Source organism: Cetorhinus maximus, chromosome 28 (assembly GCF_964194155.1).
Source record: "Cetorhinus maximus chromosome 28, sCetMax3.hap1.1, whole genome shotgun sequence".
In the NCBI taxonomy this organism is placed as follows: domain Eukaryota; kingdom Metazoa; phylum Chordata; class Chondrichthyes; order Lamniformes; family Cetorhinidae; genus Cetorhinus; species Cetorhinus maximus.
This window is the reverse complement of record NC_135906.1, coordinates 1,116,175-1,140,599: the sequence shown is the minus strand read 5'-3', so window position 1 is coordinate 1,140,599 and position 24,425 is coordinate 1,116,175. Positions and strand designations below refer to the sequence as shown.

Genomic DNA, 24,425 nt, shown 5'->3' with positions numbered 1-24,425 from the left:
GATTGTACCCTTGTAATGTTGTTTTTGAAATGGTTTTGAATGTGATTGAAGATATTTTATGAATAAAGTATATTTTTACAAAAAAAAAAAAAAAAATCTGTACAGAATATCGCACACCTACATGGGGGATGTGCTCTTCAAAATGGGCTTTGGGGAGGGAAATCGAAATTGGATCCAACTGCTCTACACTAACATCAGTAGCGCAGTCTCAATCAATGGGTGGGAAACAGATAGCTTTCCGATCAAATCTGGAGTCAGGCAGGGCTGCCCTCTCTCGCCTGTCCTTTTCGTGTGCTGCATAGAACCCTTTGCCGAGTCCATCAGGAAGGATCCGGGCATAAGAGGAGTGACGATCCCAGGCAGTGGAGGCACTCAGGTAAAAGCCTCCCTGTACATGGACGACGTCGCCGTCTTCTGCTCGGATCCGCTGTCGGTGCGCAGACTGATGCACATCTGCGACCAGTTCGAACTGGCCTCGGGAGCCAAGGTAAATCGTGGGAAGAGCGAGGCCATGTTCTTTGGGAACTGGGCTGACCGATCCTTTGTCCCCTTCACTGTCAGGGCTGACGGCCTGAAGGTGCTGGGGATATGGTTCGGAGGGACCGGGGCATGCGTTAGAAACTGGATGGATCGAGTGGCTATGGTGAAAAGGAAACTGGGCATGTGGGAGCGACGCTCCCTCTCCATTGCGGGTAAGAACCTGGTCATCAGGTGTGAGGTACTCTCGCTGTTGCTGTACGTGGCGCAGGTCTGGCCCATTCCAGACTCCTGCGCGATGGCGATCACTCGAGCCATCTTCCGCTTTATCTGGAGGTCGAAAATGGATCGTGTCCGCAGGGACGCGATGTACAAGCCTCTAGATAAAGGGGGAAAAAACGTGCCCAACATCGCCCTCATACTGATGGCCACCTTTGTGTGCGGCTGCATCAAGCGGTGCATAGACCCTCAGTACGCAAACACCAAGTGTCACTACGTGCTGAGGTTCTACCTGTTGCGAAGGATGGGTCTGGCCACGCTGCCGCGGAACGCTCCAAGTAGTTGGACCGTGCCGTACCACCTGTCCCTGGTGGAAAAATTGATGCAGAAAAACACCTTTGACCACAAGTCCATCAGGCAGTGGTCAGCACGTAACGTCCTAGAGGCCCTGAGGGAAAAGGAGAGGGTGGACTCGGTGGGATGGTTCCCCGAGCAGACTGTCAAAGTCATTTGGCAGAATGCCTCATCGCCAGAACTTTCCAACAAGCACCAAGACGTAGCTTGGCTGGTGGTGAGAAAGGCCCTCCCCGTCAGATCCTTCCTACACGCCAGGAGGCTCACCCCCTCTGCACGTTGCCCTCGAGGTGGCTGTGGTGGGGAAGAGACCGTTGTTCACCTCCTTGTGGATTGTGCCTTTGCAAAGAAAGTCTGGAGAGAGATGCAGTGGTTGCTGTCGAGGTTCATCCCGAGCAGTTCTGTGACACAGGACTCTGTGCTCTACGGGCTGTTCCCAGGGACACACACCGAGACAAACATCGACTGCAGCTGGAGGATCATCAACTCGGTGAAAGAGGCGCTTTGGTCTGCCCGAAACTTGTTGGTCTTCCAGCACAAAGAGTTGTCCCCGACCGATTGTTGCGGACTGGCACAATCCAAAGTCCAGGACTACGTGCTGAGGGACGCACTAAAGCTTGGGGCAGCTGCCGCAAAGGCGCAATGGGGAAGGGTCGCTGTCTAAGACCTTTCTACCACAGCGCACCGAGAGACTGGGAACTGTTTAGAGCCCCTCGGGCTGTACAGATCAAAATGAAAGGCTGTAAATGACTGTAATATTGTTTGTACTGATGCACCTGCTGATACATTTTGTAAATGTTTAACCTGGATTGTACCCTTGTAATGTTGTTTTTGAAATGGTTTGGAATGTGATTGAAGATATTTTATGAATAAAGTATATTTTTACAAAAAAAAAAAAAAAAAAATCTGTTCTTATCAGTTTAATATCTGATACGTCCCTTATCTGGGGACCATATATTAAATTGATTTTTGGAGCAGGGAGATGGAATAGGGGCTTGCTCCGTCCACTCCACGCATCGACCCGGTATTGCAGTATCTCTGGGAACGGTGCACCCTCCCCTTTCCAGGGGATTTTCAATGCTAAAAATAGTTTTCTTACAAACATCTGCTTTCTTTACTTCTCAACATGTACATGTTCCAAAATCCAACTTTCTTTCTTTCTCTCTCTCTCTCTCTCTCTCTCTCACTCACTCACTCACCCGCAGCAGCTACACACAAAAAACACGCACGCTCACCCAACACTCACAGACAGCACTCTCATCTCACAAACACTCTACCTCACTTATACAAAAACAGCTTTCACTTGCAAATACACCTCTCAAACACTCTCTCAGCTGCACCTTTCGCCTCACAACATTTTAAACCAGCTCTCTGCTGCCGCTGCCGCTGCTGCTGCTGACACAGCAACAAACAAAACTCACACCTCAAAGCTCACACACTTTACACAGCTACTCCGAAACCTCTACATCCACATTCACACAATCCTTACATTGCACAAGGAGCCCATTCCGCCCGTCGTGCCTGCACCAGCTCTCCCGGTGAACATTTCACCTCGTGCCTTTCTCCTGCCTTCTCCACGTAACCCGGCACATGCTTTCTTTTCAAATAATCATCTCATTCCCTCTTCAATTGAACCTGCCTCCGCCGCGCTATCAGGCGGTGCATTCCAGACCCTGACCGCTCGCTGCTCCTATCGCTTTTGCTTCTTTTGCCAGTTACTTTAAACCTGTGCCCTCTCCTTCTCGATCCTTGCCCCGGTGCAAACAGTTTTTCCCTATCTACTCTCTCCAGACCCCTCATGATTTTCAATACCTCTATCAAGTCTCCTCTCGGACTTCTTTTCCCCAAGGAATACAGTCCCAACTTCTCCAATCTTACTTCATAACTCAACTTCCTCGCCCCTGGAACCAAACTCGTAAACCTCTTCTGCACTCTCTCCAATGCCTCCACTACCTTCCTAAAATGCAAGTCAAAATGCAATCCCTCAGAGTCGGCATGGCTTTACGAAGAGTAAATCGTGTTTGACTAATTTGCTAGAGTTCTTTGAAGATGTGACAAGCAAAGTGGATAACGGGGATCCTGTAGATGTAGTATGTCTGGACTTCCAGAAGGCATTTGATAAGGTGCCGCACAAAAGATTAATACACAAGATAAGATCACACGCAGCTAAGGGTAATATATTAGCTTGGATAGAGGATTGGCTAACCAACAGAAAGCAGAGAGTCAAGATAAATGGGTCTTTTGTGGATGCCAAGCTGTAACTAGTGGGGTGCCACAGGGTTCGGTCCTCGGGCCCCAACTATTTACTTGGATTCAGGAGTAGAAGGTACTATAGCTAAATTTGCAGATGACACCAAAATAGGTGGGAAAGTAAGTTGCAATGAAGAAATAAGAAATTTACAAATGGATATGGACAGGTTAGGTGAATGGGCCAAAATTTGGCAGATGGAGTTTAACTAAGTTAAATAAGTTTAATAAGTGTGCGGTTATCCATTTTGGTCAGAAGAATAAAAAGGCGACTTATTATTCAAATGGAGAGAAACTTCAGAAATGCTTCAGCACAGAGGGATCTGGGTGTCCTCGCGCACGAATCGCTGAAAGCTAGTATGCAGGTACAGCAGGTAACAAGGAAGGCAAATGGAATCGCTTCTCGGCCTTTTGGCTAAGATCAAGTGTTGCAGGGGCGACACCATGGTCCTGCCAAGGCAAGGTCGGGATGGAAGGGCGAAAACCAATCGCAATCCAAATCCATACCGTGGGTTACCTATCACCGTCCGAGTCACGGTGAACCACAGCGAAGGAGGATCACCTATGGATCGGGGCTTCTTCACCAGGAGGATCCTGTTGAAGGCGTGCGGCTTCCAAGCTCCGGAGATCTTCACCCTGCAGGACTCCCGCAAAGGTGGTTATTTTGACGTGACGTTCAAGCGGGTGGCAGACTGCGTCCGGCTCCTGAGGGTGTTCGAGGAGAAGAGAGACCTGCCGGAGATGAAAATCCTGACGGCGGAGCCGCACTTTTCTCTGCCGTTGCAACGGGAACGTGTGGTGATGGTGCATGTGTACAACCCCTTCGTCCCTGTCGCCGACGTGGTCACCTTCCTCACCAGGTACTTCGATAAGGTGGGGAGCGGCACCGAGATTCGAGACGACTTGGGGATCTGGACAGGCAAACGCCTGTTTAAGGTCACGCTAAAGACCGATGGTAAGTGAGCCATTTTCCACCCTCCTTCCAGTTTCGCTATCGGGGGAAACCGTGGCTACCTGGTCTACGCTGGGCAACCCAAGCATTGTCGCTCATGCGGCAAGGCTGGTCATGTGGCGGCCAACTGCAGCGCCTCCCTCTGCAAGATCTGCAAACAGGAAGGGCACCAGACAAAAGACTGCAAACAGGCCAAGTGCTGCAACCTGTGTGGCGAGGCAGGTCACCTCTACAGGACCTGCCCCAAACGCTGCCGTACTTACGCACAGGCAGCCAAAGCCGACCAGGGGGAAGCAGAAGAAATGTTTCGTGTCACTCCAACCACCAAGGCCCCCAGGGAGCTCAACGGGACAAAGGAGGACACAGAGAGAGACAAGGTGGAGAAAGAGATTGAGGCAACAGAGAGCCAACCAACAGCACTACCCCCTGAACCTCCCAGTCCTCAGGACAGCGAATCAATGGAGGAGGAGGCAGCAGTGGAAAAGCAGCAGGGGGAGTGGCGGACGGTGAAGAACAAGAACAAGAAAAGTAAGAGGGAGCGAAGAAGAAGCAAAGGCGTTTCCCAGAGAAGCGGCAAGAGGCGTCTCCCATCCGACACGGACGACAAGGGCAGCAGCTCTTCGGATGATGAAGTGCCAGGGCGGCACCGACAGAAGAGGCGGCAAAGCTCCAGGGCGTTGGAGGACGAGACACCCGAGCTCCAGGAAATTGGAGACAACAAGGAGACCAGCGCACCCCAACTTTGCCTGCAACCTGAGGAGGCCAGTGCACCACAGCCCCTGGAATCTGGGAGCAGTGAGGCAATCATCGCACCCCAGCTCCAGGAAGCCGGGAACAGCAACACCCCAGAGGGGGTGAGTTTTGGAGAAGCTTCTCCAGCAAAGGTCATCTCAAAACCCGCTCTCTACGAGAACCTCCAGATGCCACTGGAGCAGAACACGGCCAAGGAGATCTACCTCAGCCCATCCAAAGTGAAGGAATTTGAGCTCACTACGGGTATGAAGGAGCAGACTAAAGGTCTGGGACTCTCAGAGACAGTGGGTTTGGTAGGAGAATAAATGCTTTAAAATGGGTTTAAAGATTGTATCCATAAATGTGCGTAGCATTAAATCTACTACGCGATGTGTTGCGACCTTGGACTACCTAGCCAAGGTCAAAGCTGACCTGTTGTTTCTGCAGGAGTGTGCGATACCGCACCTCAGCTCCTACAGGCAATGGTCACGATGGTGGTCCCACGGGCCATCGATCTGGTCGGGCGGAAACGACTCTCGTTCCTCCGGCCTGGGTATTCTGCTGCGGGGAGGCAACTTCACCGTCTCCGAGGTCAAGGAGGTGGTGGGCGGGCGACTCCTGGTAGCAGACGTAATGTACAAGAACGCTCCACTCCGGTTAATTAACGTGTATGGCCCGGCACAAGGGGCTGAGCGGCTGGAGGTTTTTCAGCAGCTCCCACTGCTGCTGGCGACCTCCAGGCCGGTCATTCTGGGCGGGGACTTCAACTGCATCATCGATGCGGCTGGACGATCCGGCAGGGCCGGAAGCAGATTGGACGCTACGTCCAGATCCCTGATGGAAACAGTTAAGGATGCCAAGCTGCACGACGTCTTCAGCAACCCTGCAGACGGAGCGCAGCGTAGATACACCTGGTCGCGGCCAGACGGGTCCATTCGTTCCAGGATAGACTTCCTGTTTGTGTCCCGTGCATTCACAGTCAGATCCACCGAGGTCAAGCCGGTGTTCTTCTCTGTCCACTGCCTCCTACTGGCGGACTGCCACTTGGAGACGGACCTGAGGGTGGGCAGGGGGGCATGGAAGCTAAATGTGCAACTGCTGACCCCAGAGAACATTGAGGAGCTCAAGAGGGATTACAAAGGTTGGAGAACCGTGAAACCCCTCTTTGAGTCCCTGACACACTGGTGGGAAGCGATCAAGGGAAGCATCAAGAGGTTTTTCATCCTCAAAGGCACCCAGAAAGCTAGAAAGGAACAGAGGGAAATGTCCCGACTCCAGAAAAAGATGCAGAATCTGCTGCGGCTGCAGTCGATGGGGGTCGATGTCAAGGAGGAGCTCCAAGAGGTGAAGGGCCAGCAAGCCTCGCACTTTGCCTCGGAGGCCTCCAAGATCATCTTCCGTTCCAGAGTCCGCTCCGTGGAGCAGGATGAGACGTGCTCACGTTTCTTCTTCCAAAAGGTACACAGAGAGCGCTCTGTGATCAGCAGCCTGAAGGAAGAAGACGGCTCAGTAAAGTCATCACGGTCCGACATTCTGAGGATCAGCAAATCCTTTTATGCCGGACTGTATGACGTGAAGCCCACGGACAGCACGGCCTCCCAGTCCTTCCTGTCCTCTATCACGGAGGTCTTAGACCACAGTACGCGGGAGAGCCTGGACAAACCGCTAACTCCTGACGAACTGACTAAGGCCCTCGAGTCCTTCGAGAAGACTAAAACCCCCGGAAGCGACGGCTTGCCGGCGGAGTTGTATTCGGCTCTGTGGGACTTGATCGGCCCAGACCTGCTAGGGGTGTACGAGAGTATGCTCCTGGCCGGTAGTATGTCAGAATCCATGAGGAAAGGCATCATCACCCTCATCTACAAGCACAAGGGGGAAAGGGAGGAAATTAGAAATTGGCGACCCATTTCACTGTTGAATATGGACTATAAGATTCTGTCCAAGGTCATCGCCAATCGGGTCAAATCCGCTCTGGAATTGGTGATTCACCCTGACCAGACCTGCTCTGTGCCAGGCAGGAAGATCTCTGACAGCCTGGCGCTGCTCAGGGATACGATTGCCTATGTACAGGACAGGGGTGTGGATACCTGCCTCATCAGCTTGGATCAGGAGAAGGCCTTTGACAGAATATCGCACACCTACATGGGGGATGTGCTCTCCAAAATGGGCTTTGGGGAGGGAATTCGAAATTGGATCCAACTGCTCTACACTAACATCAGTAGCGCAGTCTCAATCAATGGGTGGGAAACAGATAGCTTTCCGATCAAATCTGGAGTCAGGCAGGGCTGTCCTCTCTCGCCTGTCCTTTTCGTGTGTTGCATAGAACCCTTTGCCGAGTCCATCAGGAAGGATCCGGGCATAAGAGGAGTGACGATCCCAGGCAGTGGAGGCACTCAGGTAAAAGCCTCCCTGTACATGGACGACGTCGCCGTCTTCTGCTCGGATCCGCTGTCGGTGCGCAGACTGATGCACATCTGCGACCAGTTCGAACTGGCCTCGGGAGCCAAGGTAAATCGTGGGAAGAGCGAGGCCATGTTCTTTGGGAACTGGGCTGACCGATCCTTTGTCCCCTTCACTGTCAGGGCTGACGGCCTGAAGGTGCTGGGGATATGGTTCGGAGGGACCGGGGCATGCGTTAGAAACTGGAAGGAGCGAGTGGCTATGGTGAAGAGGAAACTGGGCATGTGGGAGCGACGCTCCCTCTCCATTGCGGGTAAGAACCTGGTCATCAGGTGTGAGGTACTCTCGCTGTTGCTGTACGTGGCGCAGGTCTGGCCCATTCCAGACTCCTGCGCGACGGCGATCACTCGAGCCATCTTCCGCTTTATCTGGAGGTCGAAAATGGATCGTGTCCGCAGGGACGCGATGTACAAGCCTCTAGATAAAGGGGGAAAAAACGTGCCCAACATCGCCCTCATACTGATGGCCACCTTTGTGTGCGGCTGCATCAAGCGGTGCGTAGACCCTCAGTACGCAAACACCAAGTGTCACTACGTGCTGAGGTTCTACCTGTCCCCGGTGTTGCGAAGGATGGGTCTGGCCACGCTGCCGCGGAACGCTCCAAGCAGTTGGACCGTGCCGTACCACCTGTCCCTGGTGGAAAAATTGATGCAGAAAAACACCTTTGACCACAAGTCCATCAGGCAGTGGTCAGCACGTAACGTCCTAGAGGCCCTGAGGGATAAGGAGAGGGTGGACCCTGTGGGATGGTTCCCCGAGCAGACTGTCAAAGTCATTTGGCAGAATGCCTCATCGCCAGAACTTTCCAACAAGCACCAAGACGTAGCTTGGCTGGTGGTGAGAAAGGCCCTCCCCGTCAGATCCTTCCAACACGCCAGGAAGCTCACCCCCTCTGCACGTTGCCCTCGAGGTGGCTGTGGTGGGGAAGAGACCGTTGTCCACCTCCTTGTGGATTGTGCCTTTGCAAAGGAAGTCTGGAGAGAGATGCAGTGGTTGCTGTCGAGGTTCATCCCGAGCAGTTCTGTGACACAGGACTCTGTGCTCTACGGGCTGTTCCCAGGGACACACACCGAGACAAACATCGACTGCAGCTGGAGGATCATCAACTCGGTGAAAGAGGCTCTTTGGTCTGCCCGAAACTTGTTGGTCTTCCAGCACAAAGAGTTGTCCCCGACCGACTGTTGCGGACTGGCACAATCCAAAGTCCAGGACTACGTGCTGAGGGACGCACTAAAGCTTGGGGCAGCTGCCGCAAAGGCGCAATGGGGAAGGGTCGCTGTCTAAGACCTTTCTACCACAGCGCACCGAGAGACTGGGAACTGTTTAGAGCCCCTCGGGCTGTACAGATCAACATGAAAGGCTGTAAATGACTGTAATATTGTTTGTACTGATGCACCTGGTGATACATTTTGTAAAAGTTTAACCTGGATTGTACCCTTGTAATGTTGTTCTTGAAATGGTTTTGAATGTGATTGAAGATAATTTATGAATAAAGTATATTTTTACAAAAAAAAAAAAAAATCTGTTCTTATCAGTTTAATATCTGATACGTCCCTTATCTGGGGACCATATATTAAATTGATTTTTGGAGCAGGGAGATGGAATAGGGGCTTGCTCCGTCCACTCCACGCATCGACCCGGTATTGCAGTATCTCTGGGAACGGTGCACCCTCCCCTTTCCAGGGGATTTTCAATGCTAAAAATAGTTTTCTTACAAACATCTGCTTTCTTTACTTCTCAACATGTACATGTTCCAAAATCCAACTTTCTTTCTTTCTCTCTCTCTCTCTCTCTCTCTCTCACTCACTCACTCACCCGCAGCAGCTACACACAAAAAACACGCACGCTCACCCAACACTCGCCGGCAGGGCCGGCAGCAGATTGGACGCTACGTCCAGATCCCTGATGGAAACAGTTAAGGATGCCAAGCTGCACGACGTCTTCAGCAACCCTGCAGACGGAGCGCAGCGTAGATACACCTGGTCGCGGCCAGACGGGTCCATTCGTTCCAGGATAGACTTCCTGTTTGTGTCCCGTGCATTCACAGTCAGATCCACCGAGGTCAAGCCGGTGTTCTTCTCTGACCACTGCCTCCTACTGGCGGACTGCCACTTGGAGAAGGACCTGAGGGTGGGCAGGGGGGCATGGAAGCTAAATGTGCAACTGCTGACCCCAGAGAACATTGAGGAGCTCAAGAGGGATTACAAAGGTTGGAGAACCGTGAAACCCCTCTTTGAGTCCCTGACACACTGGTGGGAAGTGATCAAGGGAAGCATCAAGAGGTTTTTCATCCGCAAAGGCACCCAGAAAGCTAGAAAGGAACAGAGGGAAATGTCCCGACTCCAGAAAAAGATGCAGAATCTGCTGCGGCTGCAGTCGATGGGGGTCGATGTCAAGGAGGAGCTCCAAGAGGTGAAGGGCCAGCAAGCCTCGCACTTTGCCTCGGAGGCCTCCAAGATCATCTTCCGTTCCAGAGTCCGCTCCGTGGAGCAGGATGAGACGTGCTCACGTTTCTTCTTCCAAAAGGTACACAGAGAGCGCTCTGTGATCAGCAGCCTGAAGGAAGAAGACGGCTCAGTAAAGTCATCACGGTCCGACATTCTGAGGATCAGCAAATCCTTTTATGCCGGATTGTATGACGTGAAGCCCACGGACAGCACGGCCTCCCAGTCCTTCCTGTCCTCTATCACGGAGGTCTTAGACCACAGTACGCGGGAGAGCCTGGACAAACCGCTAACTCCTGACGAACTGACTAAGGCCCTCGAGTCCTTCGAGAAGAGTAAAACCCCCGGAAGCGACGGCTTGCCGACGGAGTTGTATTCGGCTCTGTGGGACTTGATCGGCCCAGACCTGCTAGGAGTGTACGAGAGTACGCTCCTGGCCGGTAGTATGTCAGAATCCATGAGGAAAGGCATCATCACCCTCATCTACAAGCACAAGGGGGAAAGGGAGGAAATTAGAAATTGGCGACCCATTTCACTGTTGAATGTGGACTATAAGATTCTGTCCAAGGTCATCGCCAACCGGGTCAAATCCGCTCTGGAATTGGTGATTCACCCTGACCAGACCTGCTCTGTGCCAGGCAGGAAGATCTCTGACAGCCTGGCGCTGCTCAGGGATACGATTGCCTATGTACAGGACAGGGGGGTGGATACCTGCCTCATCAGCTTGGATCAGGAGAAGGCCTTTGACAGAATATCGCACACCTACATGGGGGATGTGCTCTCCAAAATGGGGTTTGGGGAGGGAATTCGAAATTGGATCCAACTGCTCTACACTAACATCAGTAGCGCAGTCTCAATCAACGGGTGGGAAACAGATAGCTTTCCGATTAAATCTGGAGTCAGGCAGGGCTGTCCTCTCTCGCCTGTCCTTTTCGTGTGTTGCATAGAACCCTTTGCCGAGTCCATCAGGAAGGATCCGGGCATAAGAGGAGTGACGATCCCAGGCAGTGGAGGCACTCAGGTAAAAGCCTCCCTGTACATGGACGACGTCGCCGTCTTCTGCTCGGATCCGCTGTCGGTGCGCAGACTGATGCACATCTGCGACCAGTTCGAACTGGCCTCGGGAGCCAAGGTAAATCGTGGGAAGAGCGAGGCCATGTTCTTTGGGAACTGGGCTGACCGATCCTTTGTCCCCTTCACTGTCAGGGCTGACGGCCTGAAGGTGCTGGGGATATGGTTCGGAGGGACCGGGGCATGCGTTAGAAACTGGAAGGAGCGAGTGGCTATGGTGAAAAGGAAACTGGGCATGTGGGAGCGACGCTCCCTCTCCATTGCGGGTAAGAACCTGGTCATCAGGTGTGAGGTACTCTCGCTGTTGCTGTACGTGGCGCAGGTCTGGCCCATTCCAGACTCCTGCGCGACGGCGATCACTCGAGCCATCTTCCGCTTTATCTGGAGGTCGAAAATGGATCGTGTCCGCAGGGACGCGATGTACAAGCCTCTAGATAAAGGGGGAAAAAACGTGCCCAACATCGCCCTCATACTGATGGCCACCTTTGTGTGCGGCTGCATCAAGCGGTGCGTAGACCCTCAGTACGCAAACACCAAGTGTCACTACGTGCTGAGGTTCTACCTGTCCCCGGTGTTGCGAAGGATGGGTCTGGCCACGCTGCCGCGGAACGCTCCAAGTAGTTGGACCGTGCCGTACCACCTGTCCCTGGTGGAAAAATTGATGCAGAAAAACACCTTTGACCACAAGTCCATCAGGCAGTGGTCAGCACGTAACGTCCTAGAGGCCCTGAGGGATAAGGAGAGGGTGGACCATGTGGGATGGTTCCCCGAGCAGACTGTCAAAATCATTTGGCAGAATGCCTCATCGCCAGAACTTTCCAACAAGCACCAAGACGTAGCTTGGCTGGTGGTGAGAAAGGCCCTCCCCGTCAGATCCTTCCTACACGCCAGGAGTCTCACCCCCTCTGCACGTTGCCCTCGAGGTGGCTGTGGTGGGGAAGAGACCGTTGTTCACCTCCTTGTGGATTGTGCCTTTGCAAAGAAAGTCTGGAGAGAGATGCAGTGGTTGCTGTCGAGGTTCATCCCGAGCAGTTCTGTGACACAGGACTCTGTGCTCTACGGGCTGTTCCCAGGGACACACACCGAGACAAACATCAACTGCAGCTGGAGGATCATCAACTCGGTGAACGAGGCGCTTTGGTCTGCCCGAAACTTGTTGGTCTTCCAGCACAAAGAGTTGTCCCCGACCGATTGTTGCGGACTGGCACAATCCAAAGTCCAGGACTACGTGCTGAGGGACGCACTAAAGCTTGGGGCAGCTGCCGCAAAGGCGCAATGGGGAAGGGTCGCTGTCTAAGACCTTTCTACCACAGCGCACCGGGAGACTGGGAACTGTTTAGAGCCCCTCGGGCTGTACAGATCAAAATGAAAGGCTGTAAATGATTGTAATATTGTTTGTACTGATGCACCTGGTGATACATTTTGTAAAAGTTTAACCTGGATTGTACCCTTGTAATGTTGTTTTTGAAATGGTTTGGAATGTGATTGAAGATATTTTATGAATAAAGTATATTTTTACAAAAAAAAAAAAAAAAATCTGTTCTTATCAGTTTAATATCTGATACGTCCCTTATCTGGGGATCATATATTAAATTGATTTTTGGAGCAGGGAGATGGAATAGGGGCTTGCTCCGTCCACTCCACACATCGACCCGGTATTGCAGTATCTCTGGGAACGGTGCACCCTCCCCTTTCCAGGGGATTTTCAATGCTAAAAATAGTTTTCTTACAAACATCTGCTTTCTTTACTTCTCAACATGTACATGTTCCAAAATCCAACTTTCTTTCTTTCTCTCTCTCTCTCTCTCTCTCTCTCTCACTCACTCACCCGCAGCAGCTACACACAAAAAACACGCACTCTCACCCAACACTCGCCGGCAGGGCCGGCAGCAGATTGGACGCTACGTCCAGATCCCTGATGGAAACAGTTAAGGATGCCAAGCTGCACGACGTCTTCAGCAACCCTGCAGACCGAGCGCAGCGTAGATACACCTGGTCGCGGCCAGACGGGTCCATTCGTTCCAGGATAGACTTCCTGTTTGTGTCCCGTGCATTCACAGTCAGATCCACCGAGGTCAAGCCGGTGTTCTTCTCTGACCACTGCCTCCTACTGGCGGACTGCCACTTGGAGGAAGACCTGAGGGTGGGCAGGGGGGCATGGAAGCTAAATGTGCAACTGCTGACCCCAGAGAACATTGAGGAGCTCAAGAGGGATTACAAAGGTTGGAGAACCGTGAAACCCCTCTTTGAGTCCCTGACACACTGGTGGGAAGCGATCAAGGGAAGCATCAAGAGGTTTTTCATCCTCAAAGGCACCCAGAAAGCTAGAAAGGAACAGAGGGAAATGTCCCGACTCCAGAAAAAGATGCAGAATCTGCTGCGGCTGCAGTCGATGGGGGTCGATGTCAAGGAGGAGCTCCAAGAGGTGAAGGGCCAGCAAGCCTCGCACTTTGCCTCGGAGGCCTCCAAGATCATCTTCCGTTCCAGAGTCCGCTCCGTGGAGCAGGATGAGACGTGCTCACGTTTCTTCTTCCAAAAGGTACACAGAGAGCGCTCTGTGATCAGCAGCCTGAAGGAAGAAGACGGCTCAGTAAAGTCATCACGGTCCGACATTCTGAGGATCAGCAAATCCTTTTATGCCGGATTGTATGACGTGAAGCCCACGGACAGCACGGCCTCCCAGTCCTTCCTGTCCTCTATCACGGAGGTCTTAGACCACAGTACGCGGGAGAGCCTGGACAAACCGCTAACTCCTGACGAACTGACTAAGGCCCTCGAGTCCTTCGAGAAGAGTAAAACCCCCGGAAGCGACGGCTTGCCGACGGAGTTGTATTCGGCTCTGTGGGACTTGATCGGCCCAGACCTGCTAGGAGTGTACGAGAGTACGCTCCTGGCCGGTAGTATGTCAGAATCCATGAGGAAAGGCATCATCACCCTCATCTATAAGCACAAGGGGGAAAGGGAGGAAATTAGAAATTGGCGACCCATTTCACTGTTGAATGTGGACTATAAGATTCTGTCCAAGGTCATCGCCAACCGGGTCAAATCCGCTCTGGAATTGGTGATTCACCCTGACCAGACCTGCTCTGTGCCAGGCAGGAAGATCTCTGACAGCCTGGCGCTGCTCAGGGATACGATTGCCTATGTACAGGACAGGGGGGTGGATACCTGCCTCATCAGCTTGGATCAGGAGAAGGCCTTTGACAGAATATCGCACACCTACATGGGGGATGTGCTCTCCAAAATGGGGTTTGGGGAGGGAATTCGAAATTGGATCCAACTGCTCTACACTAACATCAGTAGCGCAGTCTCAATCAACGGGTGGGAAACAGATAGCTTTCCGATTAAATCTGGAGTCAGGCAGGGCTGTCCTCTCTCGCCTGTCCTTTTCGTGTGTTGCATAGAACCCTTTGCCGAGTCCATCAGGAAGGATCCGGGCATAAGAGGAGTGACGATCCCAGGCAGTGGAGGCACTCAGGTAAAAGCCTCCCTGTACATGGACGACGTCGCCGTCTTCTGCTCGGATCCGCTGTCGGTGCGCAGACTGATGCACATCTGCGACCAGTTCGAACTGGCCTCGGGAGCCAAGGTAAATCGTGGGAAGAGCGAGGCCATGTTCTTTGGGAACTGGGCTGACCGATCCTTTGTCCCCTTCACTGTCAGGGCTGACGGCCTGAAGGTGCTGGGGATATGGTTCGGAGGGACCGGGGCATGCGTTAGAAACTGGAAGGAGCGAGTGGCTATGGTGAAGAGGAAACTGGGCATGTGGGAGCGACGCTCCCTCTCCATTGCGGGTAAGAACCTGGTCATCAGGTGTGAGGTACTCTCGCTGTTGCTGTACGTGGCGCAGGTCTGGCCCATTCCAGACTCCTGCGCGACGGCGATCACTCGAGCCATCTTCCGCTTTATCTGGAGGTCGAAAATGGATCGTGTCCGCAGGGACGCGATGTACAAGCCTCTAGATAAAGGGGGAAAAAACGTGCCCAACATCGCCCTCATACTGATGGCCACCTTTGTGTGCGGCTGCATCAAGCGGTGCGTAGACCCTCAGTACGCAAACACCAAGTGTCACTACGTGCTGAGGTTCTACCTGTCCCCGGTGTTGCGAAGGATGGGTCTGGCCACGCTGCCGCGGAACGCTCCAAGTAGTTGGACCGTGCCGTACCACCTGTCCCTGGTGGAAAAATTGATGCAGAAAAACACCTTTGACCACAAGTCCATCAGGCAGTGGTCAGCACGTAACGTCCTAGAGGCCCTGAGGGATAAGGAGAGGGTGGACCATGTGGGATGGTTCCCCGAGCAGACTGTCAAAATCATTTGGCAGAATGCCTCATCGCCAGAACTTTCCAACAAGCACCAAGACGTAGCTTGGCTGGTGGTGAGAAAGGCCCTCCCCGTCAGATCCTTCCTACACGCCAGGAGTCTCACCCCCTCTGCACGTTGCCCTCGAGGTGGCTGTGGTGGGGAAGAGACCGTTGTTCACCTCCTTGTGGATTGTGCCTTTGCAAAGAAAGTCTGGAGAGAGATGCAGTGGTTGCTGTCGAGGTTCATCCCGAGCAGTTCTGTGACACAGGACTCTGTGCTCTACGGGCTGTTCCCAGGGACACACACCGAGACAAACATCAACTGCAGCTGGAGGATCATCAACTCGGTGAACGAGGCGCTTTGGTCTGCCCGAAACTTGTTGGTCTTCCAGCACAAAGAGTTGTCCCCGACCGATTGTTGCGGACTGGCACAATCCAAAGTCCAGGACTACGTGCTGAGGGACGCACTAAAGCTTGGGGCAGCTGCCGCAAAGGCGCAATGGGGAAGGGTCGCTGTCTAAGACCTTTCTACCACAGCGCACCGAGAGACTGGGAACTGTTTAGAGCCCCTCGGGCTGTACAGATCAAAATGAAAGGCTGTAAATGATTGTAATATTGTTTGTACTGATGCACCTGGTGATACATTTTGTAAAAGTTTAACCTGGATTGTACCCTTGTAATGTTGTTTTTGAAATGGTTTGGAATGTGATTGAAGATATTTTATGAATAAAGTATATTTTTACAAAAAAAAAAAAAAAAATCTGTTCTTATCAGTTTAATATCTGATACGTCCCTTATCTGGGGACCATATATTAAATTGATTTTTGGAGCAGGGAGATGGAATAGGGGCTTGCTCCGTCCACTCCACACATCGACCCGGTATTGCAGTATCTCTGGGAACGGTGCACCCTCCCCTTTCCAGGGGATTTTCAATGCTAAAAATAGTTTTCTTACAAACATCTGCTTTCTTTACTTCTCAACATGTACATGTTCCAAAATCCAACTTTCTTTCTTTCTCTCTCTCTCTCTCTCTCTCTCTCTCACTCACTCACCCGCAGCAGCTACACACAAAAAACACGCACTCTCACCCAACACTCGCCGGCAGGGCCGGCAGCAGATTGGACGCTACGTCCAGATCCCTGATGGAAACAGTTAAGGATGCCAAGCTGCACGACGTCTTCAGCAACCCTGCAGACCGAGCGCAGCGTAGATACACCTGGTCGCGGCCAGACGGGTCCATTCGTTCCAGGATAGACTTCCTGTTTGTGTCCCGTGCATTCACAGTCAGATCCACCGAGGTCAAGCCGGTGTTCTTCTCTGACCACTGCCTCCTACTGGCGGACTGCCACTTGGAGGAAGACCTGAGGGTGGGCAGGGGGGCATGGAAGCTAAATGTGCAACTGCTGACCCCAGAGAACATTGAGGAGCTCAAGAGGGATTACAAAGGTTGGAGAACCGTGAAACCCCTCTTTGAGTCCCTGACACACTGGTGGGAAGCGATCAAGGGAAGCATCAAGAGGTTTTTCATCCTCAAAGGCACCCAGAAAGCTAGAAAGGAACAGAGGGAAATGTCCCGACTCCAGAAAAAGATGCAGAATCTGCTGCGGCTGCAGTCGATGGGGGTCGATGTCAAGGAGGAGCTCCAAGAGGTGAAGGGCCAGCAAGCCTCGCACTTTGCCTCGGAGGCCTCCAAGATCATCTTCCGTTCCAGAGTCCGCTCCGTGGAGCAGGATGAGACGTGCTCACGTTTCTTCTTCCAAAAGGTACACAGAGAGCGCTCTGTGATCAGCAGCCTGAAGGAAGAAGACGGCTCAGTAAAGTCATCACGGTCCGACATTCTGAGGATCAGCAAATCCTTTTATGCCGGACTGTATGACGTGAAGCCCACGGACAGCACGGCCTCCCAGTCCTTCCTGTCCTCTATCACGGAGGTCTTAGACCACAGCACGCGGGAGAGCCTTGACAAACCGCTAACTCCTGACGAACTGACTAAGGCCCTCGAGTCCTTCGAGAAGAATAAAACCCCCGGAAGCGACGGCTTGCCGGCGGAGTTGTATTCGGCTCTGTAGGACTTGATCGGCCCAGACCTGCTAGGGGTGTACGAGAGTATGCTCCTGGCCGGTAGTATGTCAGAATCCATGAGGAAAGGCATCATCACCCTCATCTACAAGCACAAGGGGGAAAGGGAGGAAATTAGAAATTGGCGACCCATTTCACTGTTGAATGTGGACTATAAGATTCTGTCCAAGGTCATCGCCAACCGGGTCAAATCCGCTCTGGAATTGGTAATTCACCCTGACCAGACATGCTCTGTGCCAGGCAGGAAGATCTCTGACAGCCTGGCGCTGCTCAGGGATACGATTGCCTATGTACAGGACAGGGGTGTGGATACCTGCCTCATCAGCTTGGATCAGGAGAAGGCCTTTGACAGAATATCGCACACCTACATGGGGGATGTGCTCTCCAAAATGGGCTTTGGGGAGGGAATTCGAAATTGGATCCAACTGCTCTACACTAACATCAGTAGCGCAGTCTCAATCAATGGGTGGGAAACAGATAGCTTTCCGATTAAATCTGGAGTCAGGCAGTGCTGCCCTCTCTCGCCTGTCCTTTTCGTGTGCTGCATGGAACCCTTTGCCGAGTCCATCAGGAAGGATCCGGGCATAAGAGGAGTGACGATCCCAGGCAGTGGAGGCACTCAGGTAAAAGCCTCCCTGTACATGGACGACGTCGCCGTCTTCTGCTCGGATCCGCTGTCGGTGCGCAGACTGATGCACATCTGCGACCAGTTCGAACTGGCCTCGGGAGCCAAGGTAAATCGTGGGAAGAGCGAGGCCATGTTCTTTGGGAACTGGGCTGACCGATCCTTTGTCCCCTTCACTGTCAGGGCTGACGGCCTGAAGGTGCTGGGGATATGGTTCGGAGGGACCGGGGCATGCGTTGGAAACTGGAAGGAGCGAGTGGCTATGGTGAAAAGGAAACTGGGCATGTGGGAGCGACGCTCCCTCTCCATTGCGGGTAAGAACCTGGTCATCAGGTGTGAGGTACTCTCGCTGTTGCTGTACGTGGCGCAGGTCTGGCCCATTCCAGACTCCTGCGCGATGGCGATCACTCGCGCCATCTTCCGCTTTATCTGGAGGTCGAAAATGGATCGTGTCCGCAGGGACGCGATGTACAAGCCTCTAGATAAAGGGGGAAAAAACGTGCCCAACATCGCCCTCATACTGATGGCCACCTTTGTGTGCGGCTGCATCAAGCGGTGCGTAGACCCTCAGTACGCAAACACCAAGTGTCACTACGTGCTGAGGTTCTACCTGTCCCCGGTGTTGCGAAGGATGGGTCTGGCCACGCTGCCGCGGAACGCTCCAAGTAGTTGGACCGTGCCGTACCACCTGTCCCTGGTGGAAAAATTGATGCAGAAAAACACCTTTGACCACAAGTCCATCAGGCAGTGGTCAGGACGTAACGTCCTAGAGGCCCTGAGGGATAAGGAGAGGGTGGACCCTGTGGGAAGGTTCCCCGAGCAGACTGTCAAAGTCATTTGGCAGAATGCCTCATCGCCAGAACTTTCCAACAAGCACCAAGACGTAGCTTGGCTGGTGGTGAGAAAGGCCCTCCCCGTCAGATCCTTCCTACACGCCAGGAGTCTCACCCCCTCTGCACGTTGCCCTCGAGGTGGCTGTGGTGGGGAAGAGACCGTTGTCCACCTCCTTGTGGATTGTGCCTTTGCAAAGAAAGTCTGGAGAGAGATGCAGTGGTTGCTGTCGAGGTTCATCCCGAGCAGTTCTGTGACACAGGACTCTGTGCTCTACGGGCTGTTCCCAGGGACACACACCGAGACAAACATCGACTGCAGCTGGAGGATCATCAACTCGGTGAAAGAGGCGCTTTGGTCTGCCCGAAACTTGTTGGTCTTCCAGCACAAAGAGTTGTCCCCGACCGATTGTTGCGGACCGGCACAATCCAAAGTCCAGGGCTACGTGCTGAGGGACGCACTAAAGCTTGGGGCAGCTGCCGCAAAGGCGCAATGGGGAAGGGTCGCTGTCTAAGACCTTTCTACCACAGCGCACCGAGAGACTGGGAACTGTTTAGAGCCCCTCGGGCTGTACAGATCAAAATGAAAGGCTGTAAATGATTGTAATATTGTTTGTACTGATGCACCTGGTGATACATTTTGTAAAAGTTTAACCCTGGATTGTACCCTTGTAATGTTGTTTTTGAAATGGTTTTGAATGTGATTGAAGATTTTTTATGAATAAAGTATACTTTTACAAAAAAAAAAAATCTGTTCTTATCAGTTTCTTATCGGTTCCCCGAGCAGACTGTCAAAGTCATTTGGCAGAATGCCTCATCGCCAGAACTTTCCAACAAGCACCAAGACGTAGCTTGGCTGGTGGTGAGAAAGGCCCTCCCCGTCAGATCCTTCCTACACGCCAGGAAGCTCACCCCCTCTGCACGTTGCCCTCGAGGTGGCTGTGGTGGGGAAGAGACCGTTGTCCACCTCCTTGTGGATTGTGCCTTTGCAAAGAAAGTCTGGAGAGAGATGCATTGGTTGCTGTCGAGGTTCATCCCGAGCAGTTCTGTGACACAGGACTCTGTGCTCTACGGGCTGTTCCCAGGGACACACACCGAGACAAACATCGACTGCAGCTGGAGGATCATCAACTCGGTGAAAGAGGCGCTTTGGTCTGCCCGAAACTTGTTGGTCTTCCAGCACAAAGAGTTGTCCCCGACCGATTGTTGCGGACTGGCACAATCCAAAGTCCAGGACTACGTGCTGAGGGACGCACTAAAGCTTGGGGCAGCTGCCGCAAAGGCGCAATGGGGAAGGGTCGCTGTCTAAGACCTTTCTACCACAGCGCACCGAGAGACTGGGAACTGTTTAGAGCCCCTCGGGCTGTACAGATCAAAATGAAAGGCTGTAAATGATTGTAATATTGTTTGTACTGATGCACCTGGTGATACATTTTGTAAAAGTTTAACCTGGATTGTACCCTTGTAATGTTGTTTTTGAAATGGTTTGGAATGTGATTGAAGATATTTTATGAATAAAGTATATTTTTACAAAAAAAAAAATCTGTTCTTATCAGTTTAATATCTGATACGTCCCTTATCTGGGGACCATATATTAAATTGATTTTTGGAGCAGGGAGATGGAATAGGGGCTTGCTCCGTCCACTCCACGCATCGACCCGGTATTGCAGTATCTCTGGGAACGGTGCACCCTCCCCTTTCCAGGGGATTTTCAATGCTAAAAATAGTTTTCTTACAAACATCTGCTTTCTTTACTTCTCAACATGTACATGTTCCAAAACCCAACTTTCTTTCTTTCTCTCTCTCTCTCTCTCACTCACTCACTCACCCGCAGCAGCTACACACAAAAAACATGCACGCTCACCCAACACTCACAGACAGCACTCTCATCTCACAAACACTCTACCTCACTCATATAAAAACATCTTTCACTTGCAAATACACCTCTCAAACACTCTCTCAGCTGCACCTTTCGCCTCACAACATTTTAAACCAGCTCTCTGCTGCCGCTGCCGCTGCTGCTGATACAGCAACAATCAAAACTCACACCTCAAACCTCACACACTTTACACAGCTACTCCGAAACCTCTACATCCACATTCACACAATCCTTACATTGCACAAGGAGCCCATTCCCCCCGTCGTGCCTGCACCAGTTCTCCCAATGAACATTCCACCTCGTGCCTTTCTCCTGCCTTCTCCACGTAACCCGGCACATGCTTTCTTTTCAAATAATCATCTCATTCCCTCTTCAATTGAACCTGCCTCCGCCGCGCTATCAGGCGGTGCATTCCAGACCCTGGCCACTCGCTGCTCCTATCACTTTTGCTTCTTTTGCCAGTTACTTTAAACCTGTGCCCTCTCCTTCTCGATCCTTTCCCCGGTGCAAACAGTTTCTCCCTATCTACTCTCTCCCGACCCCTCATGATTTTCAATACCTCTATCAAGTCTCCTCTCGGACTTCTTTTCCCCAAGGAATACATTCCCAGCTTCCCCAATCTTACTTCATAACTCAACTTCCTCGCCCCTGGAACCAAACTCGTAAACCTCTTCTGCACTCTCTCCAATGCCTTCACTACCTTCCTAAAATGCAAGTCAAATTGCAATCCGTCAGAGTCGGCATGGCTTTACGAAGAGTGAATCGTGTTTGACTAATTTGCTGGAGTTCTTTGAAGATGTGACAAGCAAAGTGGATAATGGGGATCCTGTAGATGTAGCATGTCTGGACTTCCAGAAGGCATTTGATAAGGTGCCGCACAAAAGATTAATACACAAGATAAGATCACACGCAGCTAAGGGTAATATATTAGCTTGGCTAGAGGATTGGCTAACCAACAGAAAGCAGAGAGTCAGGATTAATGGGTCTTTTGTGGATGGCAAGCTGTAACTAGTGGGGTGCCACAGGGTTCGGTCCTTTGGCCCCAACTATTTACTTGGATTCAGGGGTAGAAGGTACTATAGCTAACTTTGCAGATGACACCAAAATAGGTGGGAAAGTAAGTTGCAATGAAGAAATAAGAAATTTACAAATGGATTTGGACAGGTTAGGTGAATGGGGCAAAATTTGGCAGATGGAGTTTAACGTGGATAAGTGTGAGGTTATCCATTTTGGTCAGAAGAATAAAAAGGTGACTTATTATTTAAATGGAGAGAAACTTCAGAAATGCTTCAGCACAGAGGGATCTGGGTGTCCTCGCGCATGAATCGCTGTAAGCTAGTATGCAGGTACAGCAGGTAACAAGGAAGGCAAATGGAATCGCTTCTCGGCCTTTTGGCAAAGATCAAGTGTAGTCGTGAAGCAATGGCTATAACCAGTCGAGCCCCATATCATGGGGTACGTAACACCGTTCGGGTGACGGTGAAGGACAGCGAAGCTTTCTTTACTTTCCAACATGTACATGTTTCAAAACCCAATTGGATCCAACTGCTGTACACTAACAGCGCAGTCTCAATCAATGGCTGGGAATCAGATAGCTTTCCGATTAAATCTGGAGTCAGGCAGGGCTTCCCTCTCTCCCCTGTCCTGTTTGTGAGTTGCATAGAACCCTTTGCTGTGTCCATCAGGAAGGATCCGGGCATATGAGGAGTGCCAATCCCAGGCAGTGGAGGCACTCAGGTCAACGCCTCCCTGTACATGGACGATGTCGCTGTCTTCTGCTCGGATCCGCTGTCGGTGCGCAGACTGATCCAGGTCTGCGACCAGTTCGATCTGGCCTCGGGAGCCAAAGTAAATCGTGGGAAGAGCGAGGCCATGTTCTTTGGGAACTGGGCTGACCGATCCTTTGTCCCCTTCACCGTCAGGGCTGTCGGCCTGAAGGTGCTGGGGATATGGTTCAGAGGGACCGAGGCATGTGTTAGAAACTTGAAAGAGCGAGTATCAATAGTGGAAAGAAAAGTGGGCATGTGGGAGCGACGCTCCCTCTCATTTGCGGGTAAGAACCTGGTCATCAGGTGTGAGGCACTCTCGCTGTTCCTGTACGTGGCGCACGTCTGGCCCATTCCAGACTCTTGCGCGATGGCGATCACCCGAGCCATCTTTAGCTTTATCTGGAGGTCGAAAATGGATCGTGTCCGCAGGAACGTGATGTACAAGCCTCTAGATAAAGGGGGAGAATACGTTCCCAACATGCCCTCAAACTGTGTGCGGCTGCATCACGCTATGCGTAGACCCTTGGTACGCAAACACCAAGTGTAACTATGTGTTGAGGTTCTACTTGTCCTCAGTGTTGCGAAGGATGGGTCTGGCCACGCTGCCGCGGAACGCTCCAAGTAGTTGGACCGTGCCGTACCACCCGTCCCTGGTGGAAAAATGTATGCAGAGAAACACCTTTGACCACAAGTCCATCAGGCAGTGGTCGGCACATATCGTCTTAGAGGCCCTGCGGGAAAAAGAAAGGGAGAATCCTGTCGGATGGTTCCCCAGCAGACTGTGAAAGTCATTTGGCAAAATGCCTCATCGCCAGAACTTTCCAACAAGCACCAAGACGTAGCTTGGCTGGTGGTGAGAAACGCCCTCCCGGTCAGATCCTTCCTACACGCCAGGAGTCTCACCCCCTCTGCATGTTGCCCTCGAGGTGGCTGTGTTGGGCACGAGACCGTTGTTCACCTCCTTATGGATTGTGCCTTTGCAAAGAAGGTCTGGAGAGAGATGCAGTGGTTTCTGTCGAGGTTCGTCCCGATCAGTTCTGTGACACAGGACTCTGTGCTCTGCTGGCTGTTCCCAGGGACACACACCGAGAGGAACATCAACTGCAGCTGGAGGATCATCAACTCGGTGAAAGAGGCGCTTTGGTCTGCCCGAAACTTGTTGGTCTTCCAGCGCAAAGAGTTGTCCCCGACTGAGTGTTGCAGACTGGCACATTCCAAAGTCCAGGACTATGTGCTGAGGGACGCACTAAAGCTTGGGGCAGCCGCCGCAAAGGCACAATGGGGAAGGGTCGCTGTCTAAGACCTTTTGTGCTACAGCGCACCGAGAGACTGGGAACTGTTTAGAGCCCCTCGGGCTGTACAGCTCAAAATGAAAGGCTGTAAATGATTGTAATATTGTTTGTACTGATGCACCTGGTGATACATTTTGTAAAAGTTTAACCTGGATTGTACCCTTGTAATGGTGTTTTTGAAATGGTTTGGAATGTGATTGAAGATATTTTATGAATAAAGTATATTTTTGCAAAAAAAATCTCTCTCCAGACCTTCTTTGCAAAGGCACAATCCACAAGGATGTGAACAACGATCTTGTCCCCACCACAGCCACCTCGAGGGCAACATGCAGAGGGGGTGAGACTCCAGGCGTGTTGCGGATTCCCTCCCCAAATCCCATTTTGGAGAGCACATCCACCATGTTTGTCCAGACTCTCCCATGTACTGTTATCAAAGCCCTTTGTAATGGTGGACAGGAAGGACTGGGACTCCGTACTGTCTGTGGGCATCACATCTTACAATCCGACATAAAAGGATTTGCTGATCCTCAAAATGTCGGACTGCGATGACTTTACTGAGCTGTCTTCTCCCTTCAGGCTGCTGATCACAGAGCTCTCTCTGTGTACCTTTTGGAAGAAGAAACGTGAGCACGTCTCATCCTGCTCCACGGAGCGGACTCTGGACCGGAAGATCATCTAGAGAGGCCTCCGA

General features: G+C 51.9%; 1 non-coding gene and 4 pseudogenes across 1 annotated transcript; all 5 read left to right on the top strand.

The window, feature by feature from the left end:
* The first annotated feature begins 1,926 nt into the window (after positions 1–1,926).
* Positions 1,927–2,108, top strand: LOC144669042 (U2 spliceosomal RNA). The gene has a single exon (XR_013573588.1). It is a non-coding gene; the product is annotated as a U2 spliceosomal RNA (small nuclear RNA).
* Positions 2,109–8,937: 6,829 nt separating this feature from the next.
* On the top strand, positions 8,938–9,115 carry LOC144669254 (U2 spliceosomal RNA; annotated as a pseudogene).
* Positions 9,116–12,465: 3,350 nt separating this feature from the next.
* LOC144669137 (U2 spliceosomal RNA) lies at positions 12,466–12,645 on the top strand (annotated as a pseudogene).
* Positions 12,646–15,993: 3,348 nt separating this feature from the next.
* LOC144669118 (U2 spliceosomal RNA) lies at positions 15,994–16,173 on the top strand (annotated as a pseudogene).
* Positions 16,174–20,315: 4,142 nt separating this feature from the next.
* LOC144669038 (U2 spliceosomal RNA) lies at positions 20,316–20,489 on the top strand (annotated as a pseudogene).
* Positions 20,490–24,425: the final 3,936 nt, after the last annotated feature.